This window comes from Ambystoma mexicanum (assembly GCF_040938575.1).
Source record: "Ambystoma mexicanum isolate Mex_15411 chromosome 12 unlocalized genomic scaffold, UKY_AmexF1_1 Mex_chr12_unloc.1, whole genome shotgun sequence".
NCBI classification, from domain to species: Eukaryota; Metazoa; Chordata; class Amphibia; order Caudata; family Ambystomatidae; genus Ambystoma; species Ambystoma mexicanum.
The window spans coordinates 6,816,317-6,838,350 of record NW_027182322.1 but is presented as its reverse complement, the minus strand read 5'-3'; the positions used below and the strand labels follow the sequence as shown (position 1 = coordinate 6,838,350).

The 22,034-nt window shown below is 46.6% G+C and overlaps 4 non-coding genes across 4 annotated transcripts; all 4 read right to left on the bottom strand.

The window, feature by feature from the left end:
• Positions 1 to 2,712: 2,712 nt before the first annotated feature.
• Positions 2,713 to 2,799, bottom strand: TRNAH-GUG (transfer RNA histidin (anticodon GUG)). Its single transcript is given in 2 exon segments — positions 2,713 to 2,747; positions 2,763 to 2,799. It is a non-coding gene; the product is annotated as a tRNA-His (tRNA).
• A 4,989-nt stretch (positions 2,800 to 7,788) lies between these two features.
• Positions 7,789 to 7,860, bottom strand: TRNAH-GUG (transfer RNA histidin (anticodon GUG)). The gene has a single exon. It is a non-coding gene; the product is annotated as a tRNA-His (tRNA).
• Positions 7,861 to 10,377: 2,517 nt separating this feature from the next.
• Positions 10,378 to 10,449, bottom strand: TRNAH-GUG (transfer RNA histidin (anticodon GUG)). The gene has a single exon. It is a non-coding gene; the product is annotated as a tRNA-His (tRNA).
• Positions 10,450 to 20,353: 9,904 nt separating this feature from the next.
• TRNAH-GUG (transfer RNA histidin (anticodon GUG)) lies at positions 20,354 to 20,425 on the bottom strand. Its single transcript has one exon. It is a non-coding gene; the product is annotated as a tRNA-His (tRNA).
• Between the last annotated feature and the right edge of the window lie 1,609 nt (positions 20,426 to 22,034).

Genomic DNA, 22,034 nt, shown 5'->3' with positions numbered 1-22,034 from the left:
ATGGCAGTGTTATAATGTTTCATGTACTGCAAATGTCACCACATAATGCGCTCTTAATTAGATTTGGTTGAAATACATTACAGTCACCCGATGAAAAAGTGTGCAAAGAGCATTAAAGAAACAAACGGTTCATAACAGTAACAGGACATATCGAATTGTTTCAGTCCTCCACAGAGATTGCCAATGTATTAATGGAAATTCTAAAATATCTGCCCAACTGCCGTGACATTGCCTCACCGCAATGCCGTGACTCGGATTCGAACCGAGGTTGCTGCGGCCACAACGCAGAGTACTAACCACTATAAGATCACGGCGAGCTACTTGGGCTGCTACAATGTGACGTTCCACCTCTATCATAAGCTGTACTCCATCTGTGATGTCATGACTCATGTTTGAATTAAAGGTTGGTTGTGATGTTATCCATGAGAATAAGTGGACACCTGATCCCCAGTCACTTATTTAAGATCTCAATAATCAAGTCAGAATCCAAATGAAAGTCATCAAAGTGGAGCCAATTAGAAATAATATAGTTACACGAACCTGGCAATGGTGCGGCAGCCAGGGCCGATAATGGCCCGCCAGCCTGAGAGCAGGAAAGTGTGAGAGCAGTGATGGTCTTGTGAGAGTTCACAGCTGTTATTGACCCTGTCCCCTTCCATTGCAGAGTTTTCTCCCTATAAGAAGTGCAGAGGCTCCCTCCGGGGTGCTAATAGTACATCTATTTTTTTGCGCAGGAGAAGTGCTCTTCACCAATTGCACGTGCCAAATCACCCGAAGGCCACCACCATAAAATTCAGGCATTCATGTTCATGCGTCCTCCATGTTATGTCCTTATAAAGGGATGCATGTTCATGATGACTCCATGTCACACCTGCATACAAGGATGCATGTTCATGCCGCCTCGTTCTCTTGGCTTCATACAGGGATTTTATCTCCTCCCTGTCTCACCCTCATGCAGGGATGCATGACCAATGCTCCTTCCCTTCTCGCCCGCATACATGGATGCACGTTCATGTCTCCTCGTTCTCTCGGATTCATACGGGGATTTTATCTCCTCCCTGTCTCACCCTCAGGAAGGGATGCATGACCAATGCTCCTTCCCGTCTCGTCCGCATACATGGATGCACGTTCACGCCTCCTCCTTCTCTCGGCTTCATACGGGGATCATATCTCCTCCCTGTCTCACCCTCATGCAGGGATGCATGACCAATGCTCCTTCCTGTCTCGCCCGCATACATGGATGCACGTTCACGCCTCCTCCTTCTCTCGGCTTCATACAGGGATCATATCTCCTCCCTGTCTCACCCTCATGCAGGGATGCATGACCAATGCTCCTTCCCTTCTCGCCTGCATACATGGATGCACTTTCACGCCTCCTCCTTCTCTCGGCTTCATACGGGGATCATATCTCCTCCCCGTCTCACCCTCATGCAGGGATGCATGACCAATGCTCCTTCCTGTCTCGCCCGCATACATGGATGCACGTTCACGCCTCCTCCTTCTCTCGGCTTCATACGGGGATCATATCTCCTCCCTGTCTCACCCTCATGCAGGGATGCATGACCAATGCTCCTTCCCTTCTCGCCTGCATACATGGATGCACGTTCACACCTCCTCCTTCTCTCGGCTTCATACGGGGATCATATCTCCTCAATGTCTCACCCTCACTTCCAACATGTGTAACTTCTTGTTCTCTTTGACGTCTGGGGCATGGGTGGCTACTGCACAGCTCTAGATGTCGCCCACCTGCAAGGTGCTATGGAAAGCACTTTTCCACATTGGACGTGCTATATTAACCCCCTCTCCCCAAATACAATAAAAATAAAGAAATATATGTGCTTCCATAATGTCTACCTTCTAATGTTTCATATGTGTAAGCACATTGTCCTCCTCCTGACCACATTCTAAAACTATGTGCAAATTGTTCCTTCCATAAACTGTCACTTCCTTGGCCCTTTATTTATAATGACTGTTATACTCTCTCTCTTTCCGCCACAGTATAAAAAAGCCTAGCACACCTCATGATTGGACTAAGAAATTCCTGTCATTTAGTTGGAAATGATTTTCCCATTATCCCCAAAAACTCCTCACTGTGTCTAAGAACGCTTTTTTTCACAGGACAATACAGATCAGATTGACTTGAAAGGTCCTTTCACGCGACTACAGAATGCCTCTCATTCCACTAAAAGATACGCCAGTGCCTACAATAGCCTAGGACTAGACTATGAGTCCCAATGTAGAAAGACCACAAGTCCACAGATATGCCTGTTTATTTAAACATCTGTATTATCATCAGCGTGTGACTGTAAAGGCGGGACCTCGCGCTCTCTGTAACGCGCTCCATTGGCAACATCAGTTAAATGTCGTTGGTTCAATCCCTCGCGGATGTTGTTTTTATTCCCATTTGTAACTGGGAAATACTGTCGCTGCAATACATATGTCTTAATCAAGCTAGTGGTTATTGACGTAAATGGCAGTGTTATAATGTTTCATGTACTGCAAATGTCACCACATAATGCGCTCTTAATTAGATTTGGTTGAAATACATTACAGTCACCCGATGAAAAAGTGTGCAAAGAGCATTAAAGAAACAAACGGTTCATAACAGTAACAGGACATATCGAATTGTTTCAGTCCTCCACAGAGATTGCCAATGTATTAATGGAAATTCTAAAATATCTGCCCAACTGCCATGACATTGCCTCACCGCAATGCCGTGACTCGGATTCGAACCGAGGTTTCTGCGGCCACAACGGCTGCGGCCACAACGCAGAGTACTAACCACTATACGATCACGGCGAGCTACTTGGGCTGCTACAATGCGACGTTCCACCTCTATCATAAGCTGTACTCCATCTGTGATGTCATGACTCATGTTTGAATTAAAGGTTGGTTGTGATGTTATCCATGAGAATAAGTGGACACCTGATCCCCAGTCACTTATTTAAGATCTCAATAATCAAGTCAGAATCCAAATGAAAGTCATCAAAGTGGAGCCAATTAGAAATAATATAGTTACACAAACCTGGCAATGGTGCGGCAGCCAGGGCCGATAATGGCCCGCCAGCCTGAGAGCAGGAAAGTGTGAGAGCAGTGATGGTCTTGTGAGAGTTTACAGCTGTTATTGACCCTGTCCCCTTCCATTGCAGAGTTTTCTCCCTATAAGAAGTGCAGAGGCTCCCTCCGGGGTGCTAATAGTACATTTATTTTTGTTGCACAGGAGAAGTGCTCTTCACCAATTGCACGTGCCAAATCACCCGAAGGCCACCACCATAAAATTCAGGCATTCATGTTCATGCGTCCTCCATGTTATGTCCTTATAAAGGGATGCATGTTCATGATGACTCCATGTCACACCTGCATACAAGGATGCATGTTCATGCCGCCTCGTTCTCTTGGCTTCATACAGGGATTTTATCTCCTCCCTGTCTCACCCTCATGCAGGGATGCATGACCAATGCTCCTTCCCTTCTCGCCCGCATACATGGATGCACGTTCATGTCTCCTCGTTCTCTCGGCTTCATACGGGGATTTTATCTCCTCCCTGTCTCACCCTCAGGAAGGGATGCATGACCAATGCTCCTTCCCGTCTCGCCCGCATACATGGATGCACATTCACGCCTCCTCCTTCTCTCGGCTTCATACGGGGATCATATCTCCTCCCTGTCTCACCCTCATGCAGGGATGCATGACCAATGCTCCTTCCTGTCTCGCCCGCATACATGGATGCACGTTCACGCCTCCTCCTTCTCTCGGCTTCATACGGGGATCATATCTCCTCCCTGTCTCACCCTCATGCAGGGATGCATGACCAATGCTCCTTCCCTTCTCGCCTGCATACATGGATGCACGTTCACGCCTCCTCCTTCTCTCGGCTTCATACGGGGATCATATCTCCTCCCCGTCTCACCCTCATGCAGGGATGCATGACCAACGCTCCTTCCTGTCTCGCCCGCATACATGGATGCACGTTCACGCCTCCTCCTTCTCTCGGCTTCATACGGGGATCATATCTCCTCCCTGTCTCACCCTCATGCAGGGATGCATGACCAATGCTCCTTCCCTTCTCGCCTGCATACATGGATGCACGTTCACGCCTCCTCCTTCTCTCGGCTTCATACGGGGATCATATCTCCTCAATGTCTCACCCTCACTTCCAACATGTGTAACTTCTTGTTCTCTTTGACGTCTGGGGCATGGGTGGCTACTGCACAGCTCTAGATGTCGCCCACCTGCAAGGTGCTATGGAAAGCACTTTTCCACATTGGACGTGCTATATTAACCCCCTCTCCCCAAATACAATAAAAATAAAGAAATATATGTGCTTCCATAATGTCTACCTTCTAATGTTTCATATGTGTAAGCACATTGTCCTCCTCCTGACCACATTCTAAAACTATGTGCAAATTGTTCCTTCCATAAACTGTCACTTCCTTGGCCCTTTATTTATAATGACTGTTATACTCTCTCTCTTTCCGCCACAGTATAAAAAAGCCTAGCACACCTCATGATTGGACTAAGAAATTCCTGTCATTTAGTTGGAAATGATTTTCCCATTATCCCCAAAAACTCCTCACTGTGTCTAAGAACGCTTTTTTTCACAGGACAATACAGATCAGATTGACTTGAAAGGTCCTTTCACGCGACTACAGAATGCCTCTCATTCCACTAAAAGATACGCCAGTGCCTACAATAGCCTAGGACTAGACTATGAGTCCCAATGTAGAAAGACCACAAGTCCACAGATATGTCTGTTTATTTAAACATCTGTATTATCATCAGCGTGTGACTGTAAAGGCGGGACCTCGCGCTCTCTGTAACGCGCTCCATTGGCAACATCAGTTAAATGTCGTTGGTTCAATCCCTCGCGGATGTTGTTTTTATTCCCATTTGTAACTGGGAAATACTGTCGCTGCAATACATATGTCTTAATCAAGCTAGTGGTTATTGACGTAAATGGCAGTGTTATAATGTTTCATGTACTGCAAATGTCACCACATAATGCGCTCTTAATTAGATTTGGTTGAAATACATTACAGTCACCCGATGAAAAAGTGTGCAAAGAGCATTAAAGAAACAAACGGTTCATAACAGTAACAGGACATATCGAATTGTTTCAGTCCTCCACAGAGATTGCCAATGTATTAATGGAAATTCTAAAATATCTGCCCAACTGCCGTGACATTGCCTCACCGCAATCCTGTGACTCGGAATCGAACAGAGGTTGCTGCGGCCACAACGCAGAGTACTAACCACTATACGATCACAGCGAGCTACTTGGGCTGCTACAATGCGACGTTCCACCTCTATCATAAGCTGTACTCCATCTGTGATGTCATGACTCATGTTTGAATTAAAGGTTGGTTGTGATGTTATCCATGAGAATAAGTGGACACCTGATCCCCAGTCACTTATTTAAGATCTCAATAATCAAGTCAGAATCCAAATGAAAGTCATCAAAGTGGAGCCAATTAGAAATAATATAGTTACACAAACCTGGCAATGGTGCGGCAGCCAGGGCCGATAATGGCCCGCCAGCCTGGGAGCAGGAAAGTGTGAGAGCAGTGATGGTCTTGTGAGAGTTTACAGCTGTTATTGACCCTGTCCCCTTCCATTGCAGAGTTTTCTCCCTATAAGAAGTGCAGAGGCTCCCTCCGGGGTGCTAATAGTACATTTATTTTTGTTGCACAGGAGAAGTGCTCTTCACCAATTGCACGTGCCAAATCACCCGAAGGCCACCACCATAAAATTCAGGCATTCATGTTCATGCGTCCTCCATGTTATGTCCTTATAAAGGGATGCATGTTCATGATGACTCCATGTCACACCTGCATACAAGGATGCATGTTCATGCCGCCTCGTTCTCTTGGCTTCATACAGGGATTTTATCTCCTCCCTGTCTCACCCTCATGCAGGGATGCATGACCAATGCTCCTTCCCTTCTCGCCCGCATACATGGATGCACGTTCATGTCTCCTCGTTCTCTCTGCTTCATACGGGGATTTTATCTCCTCCCTGTCTCACCCTCAGGAAGGGATGCATGACCAATGCTCCTTCCCGTCTCGCCCGCATACATGGATGCACATTCACGCCTCCTCCTTCTCTCGGCTTCATACGGGGATCATATCTCCTCCCTGTCTCACCCTCATGCAGGGATGCATGACCAATGCTCCTTCCCTTCTCGCCTGCATACATGGATGCACGTTCACGCCTCCTCCTTCTCTCGGCTTCATACGGGGATCATATCTCCTCCCTGTCTCACCCTCATGCAGGGATGCATGACCAATGCTCCTTCCCTTCTCGCCTGCATACATGGATGCACGTTCACGCCTCCTCCTTCTCTCGGCTTCATACGGGGATCATATCTCCTCCCTGTCTCACCCTCATGCAGGGATGCATGACCAATGCTCCTTCCCTTCTCGCCTGCATACATGGATGCACGTTCACGCCTCCTCCTTCTCTCGGCTTCATACGGGGATCATATCTCCTCCCTGTCTCACCCTCATGCAGGGATGCATGACCAATGCTCCTTCCTGTCTCGCCCGCATACATGGATGCACGTTCACGCCTCCTCCTTCTCTCGGCTTCATACGGGGATCATATCTCCTCCCTGTCTCACCCTCATGCAGGGATGCATGACCAATGCTCCTTCCCTTCTCGCCTGCATACATGGATGCACGTTCACGCCTCCTCCTTCTCTCGGCTTCATACGGGGATCATATCTCCTCAATGTCTCACCCTCACTTCCAACATGTGTAACTTCTTGTTCTCTTTGACGTCTGGGGCATGGGTGGCTACTGCACAGCTCTAGATGTCGCCCACCTGGAAGGTGCTATGGAAAGCAATTTTCCACATTGGACGTGCTATATTAACCCCCTCTCCCCAAATACAATAAAAATAAGGAAATATATGTGCTTCCATAATGTCTACCTTCTAATGTTTCATATGTGTAAGCACATTGTCCTCCTCCTGACCACATTCTAAAACTATGTGCAAATTGTTCCTTCCATAAACTGTCACTTCCTTGGCCCTTTATTTATAATGACTGTTATACTCTCTCTCTTTCCGCCACAGTATAAAAAAGCCTAGCAAACCTCATTATTGGACTAAGAAATTCCTGTCATTTAGTTGGAAATGATTTTCCCATTATCCCCAAAAACTCCTCACTGTGTCTAAGAACGCTTTTTTTCACAGGACAATACAGATCAGATTGACTTGAAAGGTCCTTTCACGCGACTACAGAATGCCTCTCATTCCACTAAAAGATACGCCAGTGCCTACAATAGCCTAGGACTAGACTATGAGTCCCAATGTACAAAGACCACAAGTCCACAGATATGCCTGTTTATTTAAACATCTGTATTATCATCAGCGTGTGACTGTAAAGGCGGGACCTCGCGCTCTCTGTAACGCGCTCCATTGGCAACATCAGTTAAATGTCGTTGGTTCAATCCCTCGCGGATGTTGTTTTTATTCCCATTTGCAACTGGGAAATACTGTCGCTGCAATACATATGTCTTAATCAAGCTAGTGGTTATTGACGTAAATGGCAGTGTTATAATATTTCATGTACTGCAAATGTCACCACATAATGCGCTCTTAATTAGATTTGGTTGAAATACATTACAGTCACCCGATGAAAAAGTGTGCAAATAGCATTAAAGAAACAAAAGGTTCATAACAGTAACAGGACATATCGAATTGTTTCAGTCCTCCACAGAGATTGCCAATGTATTAATGGAAATTCTAAAATATCTGCCCAACTGCCGTGACATTGCCTCACCGCAATGCCGTGACTCGGATTCGAACCGAGGTTGCTGCGGCCACAACGCAGAGTACTAACCACTATACGATCACGGCGAGCTACTTGGGCTGCTACAATGTGACGTTCCACCTCTATCATAAGCTGTACTCCATCTGTGATGTCATGACTCATGTTTGAATTAAAGGTTGGTTGTGATGTTATCCATGAGAATAAGTGGACACCTGATCCCCAGTCACTTGTTTAAGATCTCAATAATCAAGTCAGAATCCAAATGAAAGTCATCAAAGTGGAGCCAATTAGAAATAATATAGTTACACAAACCTGGCAATGGTGCGGCAGCCAGGGCCGATAATGGCCCGCCAGCCTGAGAGCAGGAAAGTGTGAGAGCAGTGATGGTCTTGTGAGAGTTTACAGCTGTTATTGACCCTGTCCCCTTCCATTGCAGAGTTTTCTCCCTATAAGAAGTGCAGAGGCTCCCTCCGGGGTGCTAATAGTACATTTATTTTTTTGCGCAGGAGAAGTGCTCTTCACCAATTGCACGTGCCAAATCACCCGAAGGCCACCACCATAAAATTCAGGCATTCATGTTCATGCGTCCTCCATGTTATGTCCTTATAAAGGGATGCATGTTCATGATGACTCCATGTCACACCTGCATACAAGGATGCATGTTCATGCCGCCTCGTTCTCTTGGCTTCATACAGGGATTTTATCTCCTCCCTGTCTCACCCTCATGCAGGGATGCATGACCAATGCTCCTTCCCTTCTCGCCCGCATACATGGATGCACGTTCATGTCTCCTCGTTCTCTCTGCTTCATACGGGGATTTTATCTCCTCCCTGTCTCACCCTCAGGAAGGGATGCATGACCAATGCTCCTTCCCGTCTCGCCCGCATACATGGATGCACATTCACGCCTCCTCCTTCTCTCGGCTTCATACGGGGATCATATCTCCTCCCTGTCTCACCCTCATGCAGGGATGCATGACCAATGCTCCTTCCCTTCTCGCCTGCATACATGGATGCACGTTCACGCCTCCTCCTTCTCTCGGCTTCATACGGGGATCATATCTCCTCCCTGTCTCACCCTCATGCAGGGATGCATGACCAATGCTCCTTCCCTTCTCGCCTGCATACATGGATGCACGTTCACGCCTCCTCCTTCTCTCGGCTTCATACGGGGATCATATCTCCTCCCTGTCTCACCCTCATGCAGGGATGCATGACCAATGCTCCTTCCCTTCTCGCCTGCATACATGGATGCACGTTCACGCCTCCTCCTTCTCTCGGCTTCATACGGGGATCATATCTCCTCCCTGTCTCACCCTCATGCAGGGATGCATGACCAATGCTCCTTCCTGTCTCGCCCGCATACATGGATGCACGTTCACGCCTCCTCCTTCTCTCGGCTTCATACGGGGATCATATCTCCTCCCTGTCTCACCCTCATGCAGGGATGCATGACCAATGCTCCTTCCCTTCTCGCCTGCATACATGGATGCACGTTCACGCCTCCTCCTTCTCTCGGCTTCATACGGGGATCATATCTCCTCAATGTCTCACCCTCACTTCCAACATGTGTAACTTCTTGTTCTCTTTGACGTCTGGGGCATGGGTGGCTACTGCACAGCTCTAGATGTCGCCCACCTGGAAGGTGCTATGGAAAGCAATTTTCCACATTGGACGTGCTATATTAACCCCCTCTCCCCAAATACAATAAAAATAAGGAAATATATGTGCTTCCATAATGTCTACCTTCTAATGTTTCATATGTGTAAGCACATTGTCCTCCTCCTGACCACATTCTAAAACTATGTGCAAATTGTTCCTTCCATAAACTGTCACTTCCTTGGCCCTTTATTTATAATGACTGTTATACTCTCTCTCTTTCCGCCACAGTATAAAAAAGCCTAGCAAACCTCATGATTGGACTAAGAAATTCCTGTCATTTAGTTGGAAATGATTTTCCCATTATCCCCAAAAACTCCTCACTGTGTCTAAGAACGCTTTTTTTCACAGGACAATACAGATCAGATTGACTTGAAAGGTCCTTTCACGCGACTACAGAATGCCTCTCATTCCACTAAAAGATACGCCAGTGCCTACAATAGCCTAGGACTAGACTATGAGTCCCAATGTACAAAGACCACAAGTCCACAGATATGCCTGTTTATTTAAACATCTGTATTATCATCAGCGTGTGACTGTAAAGGCGGGACCTCGCGCTCTCTGTAACGCGCTCCATTGGCAACATCAGTTAAATGTCGTTGGTTCAATCCCTCGCGGATGTTGTTTTTATTCCCATTTGTAACTGGGAAATACTGTCGCTGCAATACATATGTCTTAATCAAGCTAGTGGTTATTGACGTAAATGGCAGTGTTATAATATTTCATGTACTGCAAATGTCACCACATAATGCGCTCTTAATTAGATTTGGTTGAAATACATTACAGTCACCCGATGAAAAAGTGTGCAAATAGCATTAAAGAAACAAAAGGTTCATAACAGTAACAGGACATATCGAATTGTTTCAGTCCTCCACAGAGATTGCCAATGTATAAATGGAAATTCTAAAATATCTGCCCAACTGCCGTGACATTGCCTCACCGCAATGCCGTGACTCGGATTCGAACCGAGGTTGCTGCGGCCACAACGCAGAGTACTAACCACTATACGATCACGGCGAGCTACTTGGGCTGCTACAATGTGACGTTCCACCTCTATCATAAGCTGTACTCCATCTGTGATGTCATGACTCATGTTTGAATTAAAGGTTGGTTGTGATGTTATCCATGAGAATAAGTGGACACCTGATCCCCAGTCACTTGTTTAAGATCTCAATAATCAAGTCAGAATCCAAATGAAAGTCATCAAAGTGGAGCCAATTAGAAATAATATAGTTACACAAACCTGGCAATGGTGCGGCAGCCAGGGCCGATAATGGCCCGCCAGCCTGAGAGCAGGAAAGTGTGAGAGCAGTGATGGTCTTGTGAGAGTTTACAGCTGTTATTGACCCTGTCCCCTTCCATTGCAGAGTTTTCTCCCTATAAGAAGTGCAGAGGCTCCCTCCGGGGTGCTAATAGTACATTTATTTTTTTGCACAGGAGAAGTGCTCTTCACCAATTGCACGTGCCAAATCACCCGAAGGCCACCACCATAAAATTCAGGCATTCATGTTCATGCGTCCTCCATGTTATGTCCTTATAAAGGGATGCATGTTCATGATGACTCCATGTCACACCTGCATACAAGGATGCATGTTCATGCCGCCTCGTTCTCTTGGCTTCATACAGGGATTTTATCTCCTCCCTGTCTCACCCTCATGCATGGATGCATGACCAATGCTCCTTCCCTTCTCGCCCGCATACATGGATGCACGTTCATGTCTCCTCGTTCTCTCGGCTTCATACGGGCATTTTATCTCCTCCCTGTCTCACCCTCAGGAAGGGATGCATGACCAATGCTCCTTCCCGTCTCGTCCGCGTACATGGATGCACGTTCACGCCTCCTCCTTCTCTCGGCTTCATACGGGGATCATATCTCCTCCCTGTCTCACCCTCATGCAGGGATGCATGACCAATGCTCCTTCCTGTCTCGCCCGCATACATGGATGCACGTTCACGCCTCCTCCTTCTCTCGGCTTCATACGGGGATCATATCTCCTCCCTGTCTCACCCTCATGCAGGGATGCATGACCAATGCTCCTTCCCTTCTCGCCTGCATACATGGATGCACGTTCACGCCTCCTCCTTCTCTCGGCTTCATACGGGGATCATATCTCCTCCCTGTCTCACCCTCATGCAGGGATGCATGACCAACGCTCCTTCCTGTCTCGCCCGCATACATGGATGCACGTTCACGCCTCCTCCTTCTCTCGGCTTCATACGGGGATCATATCTCCTCCCTGTCTCACCCTCATGCAGGGATGCATGACCAATGCTCCTTCCCTTCTCGCCTGCATACATGGATGCACGTTCACGCCTCCTCCTTCTCTCGGCTTCATACGGGGATCATATCTCCTCAATGTCTCACCCTCACTTCCAACATGTGTAACTTCTTGTTCTCTTTGACATCTGGACCATGGGTGGCTACTGCACAGCTCTAGATGTCGCCCACCTGCAAGGTGCTATGGAAAGCACTTTTCCACATTGGACGTGCTATATTAACCGCCTCTCCCCAAATACAATAAAAATAAAGAAATATATGTGCTTCCATAATGTCTACCTTCTAATGTTTCATATGTGTAAGCACATTGTCCTCCTCCTGACCACATTTTAAAACTATGTGCAAATTGTTCCTTCCATAAACTGTCACTTCCTTGGCCCTTTATTTATAATGACTGTTATACTCTCTCTCTTTCCGCCACAGTATAAAAAAGCCTAGCACACCTCATGATTGGACTAAGAAATTCCTGTCATTTAGTTGGAAATGATTTTCCCATTATCCCCAAAAACTCCTCACTGTGTCTAAGAACGCTTTTTTTCACAGGACAATACAGATCAGATTGACTTGGAAGGTCCTTTCACGCGACTACAGAATGCCTCTCATTCCACTAAAAGATACGCCAGTGCCTACAATAGCCTAGGACTAGACTATGAGTCCCAATGTAGAAAGACCACAAGTCCACAGATATGCCTGTTTATTTAAACATCTGTATTATCATCAGCGTGTGACTGTAAAGGCGGGACCTCGCGCTCTCTGTAACGCGCTCCATTGGCAACATCAGTTAAATGTCGTTGGTTCAATCCCTCGCGGATGTTGTTTTTATTCCCATTTGTAACTGGGAAATACTGTCGCTGCAATACATATGTCTTAATGAAGCTAGTGGTTATTGACGTAAATGGCAGTGTTATAATGTTTCATGTACTGCAAATGTCACCACATAATGCGCTCTTAATTAGAAATACATTACAGTCACCCGATGAAAAAGTGTGCAAAGAGCATTAAAGAAACAAAAGGTTCATAACAGTAACAGGACATATCGAATTGTTTCAGTCCTCCACAGAGATTGCCAATGTATTAATGGAAATTCTAAAATATCTGCCCAACTGCCGTGACATTGCCTCACCGCAATGCCGTGACTCGGATTCAAACCGAGGTTGCTGCGGCCACAACGCAGAGTACTAACCACTATACGATCACGGCAAACTACTTGGGCTGCTACAATGTGACGTTCCACCTCTATCATAAGCTGTACTCCATCTGTGATGTCATGACTCATGTTTGAATTAAAGGTTGGTTGTGATGTTATCCATGAGAATAAGTGGACACCTGATCCCCAGTCACTTATTTAAGATCTCAATAATCAAGTCAGAATCCAAATGAAAGTCATCAAAGTGGAGCCAATTAGAAATAATATAGTTACACAAACCTGGCAATGGTGCGGCAGCCAGGGCCGATAATGGCCCGCCAGCCTGAGAGCAGGAAAGTGTGAGAGCAGTGATGGTCTTGTGAGAGTTTACAGCTGTTATTGACCCTGTCCCCTTCCATTGCAGAGTTTTCTCCCTATAAGAAGTGCAGAGGCTCCCTCCGGGGTGCTAATAGTACATTTATTTTTTTGCGCAGGAGAAGTGCTCTTCACCAATTGCACGTGCCAAATCACCCGAAGGACACCACCATAAAATTCAGGCATTCATGTTCATGCGTCCTCCATGTTATGTCCTTATAAAGGGATGCATGTTCATGATGACTCCATGTCACACCTGCATACAAGGATGCATGTTCATGCCGCCTCGTTCTCTTGGCTTCATACAGGGATTTTATCTCCTCCCTGTCTCACCCTCATGCAGGGATGCATGACCAATGCTCCTTCCCTTCTCGCCCGCATACATGGATGCACGTTCATGTCTCCTCGTTCTCTCGGCTTCATACGGGGATTTTATCTCCTCCCTGTCTCACCCTCAGGAAGGGATGCATGACCAATGCTCCTTCCCGTCTCGCCCGCATACATGGATGCACGTTCACGCCTCCTCCTTCTCTCGGCTTCATACGGGGATCATATCTCCTCCCTGTCTCACCCTCATGCAGGGATGCATGACCAATGCTCCTTCCTGTCTCGCCCGCATACATGGATGCACGTTCAAGCCTCCTCCTTCTCTCGGCTTCATACGGGGATCATATCTCCTCCCTGTCTCACCCTCATGCAGGGATGCATGACCAATGCTCCTTCCCTTCTCGCCTGCATACATCGATGCACGTTCACGCCTCCTCCCTTCTCGGCTTCATACGGGGATCATATCTCCTCCCTGTCTCACCCTCATGCAGGGATGCATGACCAATGCTCCTTCCTGTCTCGCCCGCATACATGGATGCACGTTCACGCCTCCTCCTTCTCTCGGCTTCATACGGGGATCATATCTCCTCCCTGTCTCACCCTCATGCAGGGATGCATGACCAATGCTCCTTCCCTTCTCGCCTGCATACATGGATGCACGTTCACGCCTCCTCCTTCTCTCGGCTTCATACGGGGATCATATCTCCTCAATGTCTCACCCTCACTTCCAACATGTGTAACTTCTTGTTCTCTTTGACGTCTGGGGCATGGGTGGCTACTGCACAGCTCTAGATGTCGCCCACCTGCAAGGTGCTATGGAAAGCACTTTTCCACATTGGACGTGCTATATTAACCCCCTCTCCCCAAATACAATAAAAATAAAGAAATATATGTGCTTCCATAATGTCTACCTTCTAATGTTTCATATGTGTAAGCACATTGTCCTCCTCCTGACCACATTCTAAAACTATGTGCAAATTGTTCCTTCCATAAACTGTCACTTCCTTGGCCCTTTATTTATAATGACTGTTATACTCTCTCTCTTTCCGCCACAGTATAAAAAAGCCTAGCACACCTCATGATTGGACTAAGAAATTCCTGTCATTTAGTTGGAAATGATTTTCCCATTATCCCCAAAAACTCCTCACTGTGTCTAAGAACGCTTTTTTTCACAGGACAATACAGATCAGATTGACTTGAAAGGTCCTTTCACGCGACTACAGAATGCCTCTCATTCCACTAAAAGATACGCCAGTGCCTACAATAGCCTAGGACTAGACTATAAGTCCCAATGTAGAAAGACCACAAGTCCACAGATATGCCTGTTTATTTAAATATCTGTATTATCATCAGCGTGTGACTGTAAAGGCGGGACCTCGCGCTCCATTGGCAACATCAGTTCAATGTCGTTGGTTCAATCCCTCGCGGATGTTGTTTTTATTCCCATTTGTAACTGGGAAATACTGTCGCTGCAATACATATGTCTTAATCAAGCTAGTGGTTATTGACGTAAATGGCAGTGTTATAATGTTTCATGTACTGCAAATGTCACCACATAATACGCTCTTAATTAGATTTGGTTGAAATACATTACAGTCACCCGATGAAAAAGTGTGCAAAGAGCATTAAAGAAACAAAAGGTTCATAACAGTAACAGGACATATCGAATTGTATCAGTCCTCCACAGAGATTGCCAATGTATTAATGGAAATTCTAAAATATCTGCCCAACTGCCGTGACATTGCCTCACCGCAATGCCGTGACTCAGATTCGAACCGAGGTTGCTGCGGCCACAACGCAGAGTACTAACCACTATACGATCACAGCGAGCTACTTGGGCTGCTACATTGTGACGTTCCACCTCTATCATAAGCTGTACTCCATCTGTGATGTCATGACTCATGTTTGAATTAAAGGTTGGTTGTGATGTTATCCATGAGAATAAGTGGACACCTGATCCCCAGTCACTTATTTAAGATCTCAATAATCAAGTCAGAATCCAAATGAAAGTCATCAAAGTGGAGCCAATTAGAAATAATATAGTTACACAAACCTGGCAATGGTGCGGCAGCCAGGGCCGATAATGGCCCGCCAGCCTGAGAGCAGGAAAGTGTGAGAGCAGTGATGGTCTTGTGAGAGTTCACAGCTGTTATTGACCCTGTCCCCTTCCATTGCAGAGTTTTCTCCCTATAAGAAGTGCAGAGGCTCCCTCCGGGGTGCTAATAGTACATTTATTTTTTTGCCCAGGAGAAGTGCTCTTCACCAATTGCACGTGCCAAATCACCCGAAGGCCACCACCATAAAATTCAGGCATTCATGTTCATGCGTCCTCCATGTTATGTCCTTATAAAGGGATGCATGTTCATGATGACTCCATGTCACACCTGCATACAAGGATGCATGTTCATGCCGCCTCGTTCTCTTGGCTTCATACAGGGATTTTATCTCCTCCCTGTCTCACCCTCATGCAGGGATGCATGACCAATGCTCCTTCCCTTCTCGCCCGCATACATGGATGCACGTTCATGTCTCCTCGTTCTCTCGGCTTCATACGGGGATTTTATCTCCTCCCTGTCTCACCCTCAGGAAGGGATGCATGACCAATGCTCCTTCCCGTCTCGTCCGCATACATGGATGCACGTTCACGCCTCCTCCTTCTCTCGGCTTCATACGGGGATCATATCTCCTCCCTGTCTCACCCTCATGCAGGGATGCATGACCAATGCTCCTTCCTGTCTCGCCCACATACAAAGATGCACGTTCACGCCTCCTCCTTCTCTCGGCTTCATACGGGGATCATATCTCCTCCCTGTCTCACCCTCATGCAGGGATGCATGACCAATGCTCCTTCCCTTCTCGCCTGCATACATGGATGCACGTTCACGCCTCCTCCTTCTCTCGGCTTCATACGGGGATCATATCTCCTCCCCGTCTCACCCTCATGCAGGGATGCATGACCAATGCTCCTTCCTGTCTCGCCCGCATACATGGATGCACGTTCACGCCTCCTCCTTCTCTCGGCTTCATACGGGGATCATATCTCCTCCCTGTCTCACCCTCATGCAGGGATGCATGACCAATGCTCCTTCCCTTCTCGCGTGCATACATGGATGCACGTTCACGCCTCCTCCTTCTCTCGGCTTCATACGGGGATCATATCTCCTCAATGTCTCACCCTCACTTCCAACATGTGTAACTTCTTGTTCTCTTTGACGTCTGGGGCATGGGTGGCTACTGCACAGCTCTAGATGTCGCCCACCTGCAAGGTGCTATGGAAAGCACTTTTCCACATTGGACGTGCTATATTAACCCCCTCTCCCCAAATACAATAAAAATAAAGAAATATATGTGCTTCCATAATGTCTACCTTCTAATGTTTCATATGTGTAAGCACATTGTCCTCCTCCTGACCACATTCTAAAACTATGTGCAAATTGTTCCTTCCATAAACTGTCACTTCCTTGGCCTTTTATTTATAATGACTGTTATACTCTCTCTCTTTCCGCCACAGTATAAAAAAGCCTAGCACACCTCATGATTGGACTAAGAAATTCCTGTCATTTAGTTGGAAATGATTTTCCCATTATCCCCAAAAACTCCTCACTGTGTCTAAGAACGCTTTTTTTCACAGGACAATACAGATCAGATTGACTTGAAAGGTCCTTTCACGCGACTACAGAATGCCTCTCATTCCACTAAAAGATACGTCAGTGCCTACAATAGCCTAGGACTAGACTATGAGTCCCAATGTAGAAAGACCACAAGTCCACAGATATGCCTGTTTATTTAAACATCTGTATTATCATCAGCGTGTGACTGTAAAGGCGGGACCTCGCGCTCTCTGTAACGCGCTCCATTGGCAACATCAGTTAAATGTCGTTGGTTCAATCCCTCGCGGATGTTGTTTTTGTTCCCATTTGTAACTGGGAAATACTGTCGCTGCAATACATATGTCTTAATCAAGCTAGTGGTTATTGACGTAAATGGCAGTGTTATAATGTTTCATGTACTGCAAATGTCACCACATAATGCGCTCTTAATTAGATTTGGTTGAAATACATTACAGTCACCCGATGAAAAAGTGTGCAAAGAGCATTAAAGAAACAAACGGTTCATAACAGTAACAGGACATATCGAATTGTTTCAGTCCTCCACAGAGATTGCCAATGTATTAATGGAAATTCTAAAATATCTGCCCAACTGCCGTGACATTGCCTCACCGCAATGCTGTGACTCGGATTCGAACAGAGGTTGCTGCGGCCACAACGCAGAGTACTAACCACTATACGATCACAGCGAGCTACTTGGGCTGCTACAATGCGACGTTCCACCTCTATCATAAGCTGTACTCCATCTGTGATGTCATGACTCATGTTTGAATTAAAGGTTGGTTGTGATGTTATCCATGAGAATAAGTGGACACCTGATCCCCAGTCACTTATTTAAGATCTCAATAATCAAGTCAGAATCCAAATGAAAGTCATCAAAGTGGAGCCAATTAGAAATAATATAGTTACACAAACCTGGCAATGGTGCGGCAGCCAGGGCCGATAATGGCCCACCAGCCTGGGAGCAGGAAAGTGTGAGAGCAGTGATGGTCTTGTGAGAGTTTACAGCTGTTATTGACCCTGTCCCCTTCCATTGCAGAGTTTTCTCCCTATAAGAAGTGCAGAGGCTCCCTCCGGGGTGCTAATAGTACATTTATTTTTGTTGCACAGGAGAAGTGCTCTTCACCAATTGCACGTGCCAAATCACCCGAAGGCCACCACCATAAAATTCAGGCATTCATGTTCATGCGTCCTCCATGTTATGTCCTTATAAAGGGATGCATGTTCATGATGACTCCATGTCACACCTGCATACAAGGATGCATGTTCATGCCGCCTCGTTCTCTTGGCTTCATACAGGGATTTTATCTCCTCCCTGTCTCACCCTCATGCAGGGATGCATGACCAATGCTCCTTCCCTTCTCGCCCGCATACATGGATGCACGTTCATGTCTCCTCGTTCTCTCTGCTTCATACGGGGATTTTATCTCCTCCCTGTCTCACCCTCAGGAAGGGATGCATGACCAATGCTCCTTCCCGTCTCGCCCGCATACATGGATGCACATTCACGCCTCCTCCTTCTCTCGGCTTCATATGGGGATCATATCTCCTCCCTGTCTCACCCTCATGCAGGGATGCATGACCAATGCTCCTTCCCTTCTCGCCTGCATACATGGATGCACGTTCACGCCTCCTCCTTCTCTCGGCTTCATACGGGGATCATATCTCCTCCCTGTCTCACCCTCATGCAGGGATGCATGACCAATGCTCCTTCCCTTCTCGCCTGCATACATGGATGCACGTTCACGCCTCCTCCTTCTCTCGGCTTCATACGGGGATCATATCTCCTCCCTGTCTCACCCTCATGCAGGGATGCATGACCAATGCTCCTTCCCTTCTCGCCTGCATACATGGATGCACGTTCACGCCTCCTCCTTCTCTCGGCTTCATACGGGGATCATATCTCCTCCCTGTCTCACCCTCATGCAGGGATGCATGACCAATGCTCCTTCCTGTCTCGCCCGCATACATGGATGCACGTTCACGCCTCCTCCTTCTCTCGGCTTCATACGGGGATCATATCTCCTCCCTGTCTCACCCTCATGCAGGGATGCATGACCAATGCTCCTTCCCTTCTCGCCTGCATACATGGATGCACGTTCACGCCTCCTCCTTCTCTCGGCTTCATACGGGGATCATATCTCCTCAATGTCTCACCCTCACTTCCAACATGTGTAACTTCTTGTTCTCTTTGACGTCTGGGGCATGGGTGGCTACTGCACAGCTCTAGATGTCGCCCACCTGGAAGGTGCTATGGAAAGCAATTTTCCACATTGGACGTGCTATATTAACCCCCTCTCCCCAAATACAATAAAAATAAAGAAATATATGTGCTTCCATAATGTCTACCTTCTAATGTTTCATATGTGTAAGCACATTGTCCTCCTCCTGACCACATTCTAAAACTATGTGCAAATTGTTCCTTCCATAAACTGTCACTTCCTTGGCCCTTTATTTATAATGACTGTTATACTCTCTCTCTTTCCGCCACAGTATAAAAAAGCCTAGCACACCTCATGATTGGACTAAGAAATTCCTGTCATTTAGTTGGAAATGATTTTCCCATTATCCCCAAAAACTCCTCACTGTGTCTAAGAACGCTTTTTTTCACAGGACAATACAGATCAGATTGACTTGAAAGGTCCTTTCACGCGACTACAGAATGCCTCTCATTCCACTAAAAGATACGCCAGTGCCTACAATAGCCTAGGACTAGACTATGAGTCCCAATGTAGAAAGACCACAAGTCCACAGATATGCCTGTTTATTTAAACATCTGTATTATCATCAGCGTGTGACTGTAAAGGCGGGACCTCGCGCTCTCTGTAACGCGCTCCATTGGCAACATCAGTTAAATGTCGTTGGTTCAATCCCTCGCGGATGTTGTTTTTATTCCCATTTGCAACTGGGAAATACTGTCGCTGCAATACATATGTCTTAATCAAGCTAGTGGTTATTGACGTAAATGGCAGTGTTATAATATTTCATGTACTGCAAATGTCACCACATAATGCGCTCTTAATTAGATTTGGTTGAAATACATTACAGTCACCCGATGAAAAAGTGTGCAAATAGCATTAAAGAAACAAAAGGTTCATAACAGTAACAGGACATATCGAATTGTTTCAGTCCTCCACAGAGATTGCCAATGTATTAATGGAAATTCTAAAATATCTGCCCAACTGCCGTGACATTGCCTCACCGCAATGCCGTGACTCGGATTCGAACCGAGGTTGCTGCGGCCACAACGCAGAGTACTAACCACTATACGATCACGGCGAGCTACTTGGGCTGCTACAATGTGACGTTCCACCTCTATCATAAGCTGTACTCCATCTGTGATGTCATGACTCATGTTTGAATTAAAGGTTGGTTGTGATGTTATCCATGAGAATAAGTGGACACCTGATCCCCAGTCACTTGTTTAAGATCTCAATAATCAAGTCAGAATCCAAATGAAAGTCATCAAAGTGGAGCCAATTAGAAATAATATAGTTACACAAACCTGGCAATGGTGCGGCAGCCAGGGCCGATAATGGCCCGCCAGCCTGAGAGCAGGAAAGTGTGAGAGCAGTGATGGTCTTGTGAGAGTTTACAGCTGTTATTGACCCTGTCCCCTTCCATTGCAGAGTTTTCTCCCTATAAGAAGTGCAGAGGCTCCCTCCGGGGTGCTAATAGTACATTTATTTTTTTGCGCAGGAGAAGTGCTCTTCACCAATTGCACGTGCCAAATCACCCGAAGGCCACCACCATAAAATTCAGGCATTCATGTTCATGCGTCCTCCATGTTATGTCCTTATAAAGGGATGCATGTTCATGATGACTCCATGTCACACCTGCATACAAGGATGCATGTTCATGCCGCCTCGTTCTCTTGGCTTCATACAGGGATTTTATCTCCTCCCTGTCTCACCCTCATGCATGGATGCATGACCAATGCTCCTTCCCTTCTCGCCCGCATACATGGATGCACGTTCATGTCTCCTCGTTCTCTCGGCTTCATACGGGCATTTTATCTCCTCCCTGTCTCACCCTCAGGAAGGGATGCATGACCAATGCTCCTTCCCGTCTCGTCCGCGTACATGGATGCACGTTCACGCCTCCTCCTTCTCTCGGCTTCATACGGGGATCATATCTCCTCCCTGTCTCACCCTCATGCAGGGATGCATGACCAATGCTCCTTCCTGTCTCGCCCGCATACATGGATGCACGTTCACGCCTCCTCCTTCTCTCGGCTTCATACGGGGATCATATCTCCTCCCTGTCTCACCCTCATGCAGGGATGCATGACCAATGCTCCTTCCCTTCTCGCCTGCATACATGGATGCACGTTCACGCCTCCTCCTTCTCTCGGCTTCATACGGGGATCATATCTCCTCAATGTCTCACCCTCACTTCCAACATGTGTAACTTCTTGTTCTCTTTGACATCTGGACCATGGGTGGCTACTGCACAGCTCTAGATGTCGCCCACCTGCAAGGTGCTATGGAAAGCACTTTTCCACATTGGACGTGCTATATTAACCGCCTCTCCCCAAATACAATAAAAATAAAGAAATATATGTGCTTCCATAATGTCTACCTTCTAATGTTTCATATGTGTAAGCACATTGTCCTCCTCCTGACCACATTCTAAAACTATGTGCAAATTGTTCCTTCCATAAACTGTCACTTCCTTGGCCCTTTATTTATAATGACTGTTATACTCTCTCTCTTTCCGCCACAGTATAAAAAAGCCTAGCACACCTCATGATTGGACTAAGAAATTCCTGTCATTTAGTTGGAAATGATTTTCCCATTATCCCCAAAAACTCCTCACTGTGTCTAAGAACGCTTTTTTTCACAGGACAATACAGATCAGATTGACTTGAAAGGTCCTTTCACGCGAC